Below are 5,808 nucleotides of genomic sequence, written 5' to 3' on the forward strand. Positions count from 1 at the left end.
TACGAAAAACGCATTGGTAACTCGATGTTATAAAATCGCGCTCTTATGTGTAATTCAATGAGTAGTAGAACAAACATATGAGTCGAAGTTTACTTGTTCCTTCTTGGATTAGAAGCTGATATCTGGGCCCCTCGATTACTTTGTTTTGACCTATGTACCGGGCCCGGTCAGAACTAAATTGATGTGTTCAATGAAGTTCTTTGTCAAACAAATCGGAAATCGGGAAACAAATTGTTGGACAATAAGTAAGAGTAGTAGAGGTAACAACCGACTTGCCCTTAAGACCGGTTTCAGCGGTCTTCAAGAGTCCTTGAAGTTTGCTAAGGGTAACTTCCTCCTTGTTCATATGATTTGTCATACGAAAATGGTCATAACAAGAAGGTAAGGAGTGCAAAATGACGTCAATTGTCAACTCCTAAGGGAAGTTCACATTCAGCTTCAGCAAACGATCCACATACCTTTTCATCTTTTGCATGTGGCCCGTGACGGATTCACCGTCCTTCATGCAGGTTGTTATTATGGAGGAGATTATTTCATACCGCTCCTGACGAGCACTCTGATGGTACCTTTCTATCAGGTCTTGGTGCATCTTAAAAGGGTAGAAGTCCTCATAGGACTTTTGGAGCTCGGCTGTCATCGTGGCCATCATGATGCATGCCACCTTAGTAGCATCTCTCTCATGTGTCCTGAATTCAGCGATCTCCTCAGGAGTAGCAGTATACTCATCAAGCTCTTTTAACTCCTTATCTAGGACATATTCCTTGTCCTCATAACGAATTACCATCCTGATGTTCCTGATCCAGTCCATGAAGTTGGAACCATCAAAGATGACTCTCCTACAAAGATTCATGAGAGAGAAAGAACCAGTTGGGTTAGAGCCCAAAGCATTCGTGTTGGAAGACATCTAAAAGAAGAAAGCAAGTTTAGATTAGATATATATAGTCCTCAATAAGACACCCAAATGTAATATTAAGGCTAGTATCCAATCACAATATATTATACTTAGAAGAGGGGTGTCGTAATCTAAGTAATAATGTATTTGAAAGGTAGGTGAATGACGCTTCACCAATTTCCACCATGAAAAACAAAAATGAATTATTAGGTTTTAATTGGATTTGAAATTCCTAGATTCCTTTGAGATTCATTGAACTTTTCAATGGCATGTTTCAATCTCAATTGTGCCCTTCAAGTTTTGTGACTGGGATGCCGTGGATCACAAAACAAGGTGTGAATAACCATGCTAATTCACTTGGTACCCTTAATATTATCACCTAATCAATGTGCTGGTTAACCACACACGCTCCATTGATCTATGACAAACATTAAGTCACCCTTCGTGATCCTTACTAGTCCAAGTTAGTGTGTCGGTTAACCACACACGCTCCACCAACGACTTGGTAAGGTACAAAGTGTGAATTCCATGGACTAGCACCATGTTCACATTTTTTCCTAAAGTAACTAAGATTGGGAATTAAATAAAAGATTTAGTTACTTTATAATATTCATCATACTTAATGAGAATTTATAAGTCCTTGTTTTACCCATTCGGCTAACGACCCTCCACCAGTCAAGCAAGCGGTGGCTGAGAGTGGACACCCATTAAGTTGCCATTTTATAGGCAACAACCTTATACCCACCTTATAGACCGGCGTCGTGAATGAGGCCTACTAACGGTAAAACGACTTGTTCTTATACATATATATAATAATTAACCATTAATGTTATAAATAGTATAAGTGTTGAATTATAACTTTTAAAACTCTAAGTGTTGGAATTAAAGTTTATTATAGTGTGTGAAACTTTTCCAAATTCCAAAACTTGAGGGCAAGTTTTGTAACTCTTCAAAACTTTTCATTTCATAACTTATGAATTAAAGGTTCATAAAATGAAGACTCTTCATTTTATGTAACTTATGTGTTTTTAATGTGTGTTAAAGAAAAGTGACCTTTGGATATCCATAAGTTGAGGAGAAATTATGGACTCCATTAAAACACATAAATGATTAAGAATTAATCCTAAACAATTCAGCAAATAATTCCTATCATCTTCTAAATTCATAAGAACATGAACATCAAAATTTCAAGAAACATGAACACATATAAGAAATGAAATTTTGATATGAGCCATTGTAAGTGGATTAGAACAACCATTACACCAACTAAAATAAGTTTTAAAACATCAAAGCATTTTGGGGTAAAGTTTCTAGTCCATTTCCAGCAGCAAAAGTCGAAGACGACAATGCCACAAGCATGCCTTGTCTACACTATTAGACAAGTGAATATTAAGTACACTATTTCCTACGCTATCAACACAAGTCACTGTTTCATACACACCATCACAAGGTAAAGCTTCGAACACAAACACACCATTCTTATAAACAGAAATTGAACCCTTCAAATCATTAAAAGAATATTTAAAACCTTGTGTGAACAATGCATGAAATGAAATAATGTTTCTCGTCATCTCAAACGAATAGCAACAATTTATCAAATCTAATATAACATCATTACTAAGCAAAAGTTGATAAACTCCGATCTTGGTTACTGGTGAAGACTTCTTGTTTCCCATGATCAAGTTTATCCTACCTTGCTCTATCTCCTCACTTTCCCTTAACCCCTGCAAATCAGAACAGATGTGAAAACCACATCATGTATCAAGGACACATGAACGAGGAGATAATGAGTTATTAGGAAGAATAGTGTAAATACCTGCCGAGGATGGCTTCAGTTTTCCATCTTTGATGTCCTGCAGATATTGTGGGCAGGTTTTCTTCCAATGGCCTTTTTGATTGCAGTAAAAGCAAACAGTTTCCTTTGCCTTCCAGTTTTGCTTAGGAGGACCTTTCCTCTTTTTCCCCTTTCCATGTCTAATAGCTAGAACAGGAGCACTTGCAGGAGTGGAGGTTATACTCTTACCCTTCATTCCTGCTTCAGAAGTCTGCAACAAGTTGTGCAATTGGGCCAATGTCTGCTCAGTTAAGATAAACTGACCATAACAATCAGCCAATGAGTTGAAGACCATGTTAATGGCCAATTCCTCATCAAAATGAATATTGAGCTTGACCAAACGCTCTATGTAGTGTTGCATTCTTTGCACATGAGATACAACAGATTCCCCCTCTTTCATCTTGCAAGCCATGAGTGACTTGACTACTTCAAACTTTTCTTGACGAGCTCGCTTATGGTATTTTTCCATAAGGTCCTTGTTCCTCTCACTATGATGCATGCCTCTTTGGTAGCATCATCATAGTGCTTCTTGTAGGCAGCGTACTCTTTGGGGGTAGCTTCGGGAGTGGCTTGGTAACCTTATTGTCTTTATCATTAACTATTGATGTACCGTCTGTATAGTAAGAATTAGCTAGAAAAATTCAAATAAGAAATGGACTGACCAATGGAGCTTCAACTCGAAACCGTTTTAGCTGCAGATTTGGAGACCTGTCACATTCAGATAATGGAGTTGTTTCCATCACAATTTAAGTACTTTGATGTACAATAAATTCAATTTCATTTTGCAGTAACTAGGAAATCTTATAATCAAGGCAACAGGGGTTTTTTATGCGCAATTAAACCGAAACCCAACAGTTTGAGGTTAGTAGGCATTATGTTGATTTAATTTCATCTTTTTTCTTTCTTGTAGTTCAATATTGCAATCAGCACGGCAAACCACCATGGCGACGCAACCAACCACCACTGGCCACCATGCTAAGGTGGCAGTGGGTGGTGTCGAATGTTGCTTGGCTACGGTCGCTGATTACTTTATTTGGGAGATTAGGCTTGAGAGTGAATAATGTACGATTAATAACATTATACTTTGTAGATATGGTGGTTTGACCACGGCCATTAGACCACCATCCGTTTGAGGAAATCCGAACAACGAAACACTTTTCTAAATTCCAAACACTTGAGAAGTCTTGGTATGTCTGGTTTGTTCAAAGAACGAAACACTTACTTTTATAGAAGTCTTGGTATGTCTGGTTTGTTCAAACAACGAAACACTTTTCTAAATTCCAAACACTTGAGGGGTAAAATGGTCAGTTTTCTTAGAATGGTCTATGTTGTCACAAATTTCATGTGTTGTCTTATTAAAAAAATAATAAATTCCTGATAAATCTAAATGCAAAAATTCCAAAGCCCGTAGTTAGATATAGATGTCTAGTCTACTCCTTATCAAGGAGTTGATTTAAATCGTTGTAGATTTGTACTTCTTTTTAAAAGAGTACAATGTGGTCCGGGAAGATACATAAATTATACATCAACATGTGTCATGCATAATTAATTCTACAAAACTCAAATCGTGAAATGTAAAAGGGTATGGTTCGGCAATAATGTATTTTATACCATGAATATTTCCCATGATTTTAATCATAAACCTAGTAGAGTAAAAGTTACGACGTTTCCATGTGAGTCCAAAAAAAATAACAGCTCAGGATGGATAAGTTGTAAAATGGATATAAAAGCAACCAAAAACGTTAAGACAAGATCCTTATATTCCCGTAAAGCTAAAAGAGGAAAATATATCAACACAATGTTATTAACCTAATTATAGATTTTAAATTAAGAAATCAGGTCCTAAACAGAACACCAAAATCAAAGAAAAGTCTTAGATTTTAAATCGAAGGTCCTTGTTCCAGTTTGTTGCAAAATGTCTCCATAGATAATAATATAAAACATAAGTAGCATGGTAGTTCGGTTAAAAACAAAAGTAAAATGATAAAACTCCTGGAGAGGGTGAGGAATGGTAGTGACTGTTGGTCGAAGGAAAAAAAAAATCAATGGTTGATGATGATTAAATAGAGAAGAACGATGGTTAAGGAAAAAAAAAAGATATAGATCAGACACAACATATAGAAACAAAATATTATTCCTGAAATTCATAAAAAAAAAAAAAAAAAAAAAAAAAAAAAAAAAAAAGTAGATATAAAACCCTTAAGTCATTCTAGATAACAACTATAAAGATCATACAAAATGAAAACATTATACTTAAATACCATTGCAATGTGTGTTGACCCTGTTGTTTGGTGCCACAATCGTATATTAGGCTAACCTGGTGGTGATGTCGCAGTTGCCAACATGTGAAGCTACATAATGGTCGAAATTTTTGTGGTCGGGTTCTATTTTACTGATCAAATTCATACATGTGGTATATTTAACATGCTTCTCTCTTTCTACATCTAAAATTTCACTTGCAGATCATTAAGCGTCTTACCTCCAGACTATTGTAAGCGATAATATTGACACTTGAAAACTTGGAATGAAACCTATTGTATAGAATCTTGAACTACAAAAAAAAGACTGGTATGTAGAGCATGATTTTGAAGTGCTATGACAAAACACGTCCTAAAGTTGATTTCTGAAATAAATAGAGAATATTCCCAGTCAAATGATATTCCAAATCAACTTGTCATGTTTTTATATCTTGACCTTCCACCATTATCAAACCTGTGAATTTTATACCAAGATTAGCTGGTATAGTTAACTATGGCTTCGTTTATGTAGCAGTGGTGAGAAAATATTAAGAAAATATTACACATCAGTTGTAGACGATAGCTATGGGGTTCACATTAAGAAAATATTATACATCAGTTACCTGAGAGGGCATATTTGGATCTGATCATCAAAAGTTTGTTTCTATGTTATGATCACACAAATTGTTAATGAGCTGAAATTGTAATATAATGTGTATGTTAGGAATTTATTATATTGTATAAAAAAAATGAACTGAGTGACAAAAAAAATAGGCAAAGTTTCAAGTAAAAAAAAAATGAAGTGAGTAAAAAAAACGGACTGAATATTTGTGATGTAAAGGCGT

The sequence above is a fragment of the Lactuca saligna genome, chromosome 1, assembly GCF_052625555.1.
Source record: "Lactuca saligna cultivar CGN05327 chromosome 1, ASM5262555v1, whole genome shotgun sequence".
Lineage (NCBI taxonomy): Eukaryota > Viridiplantae > Streptophyta > Magnoliopsida > Asterales > Asteraceae > Lactuca > Lactuca saligna.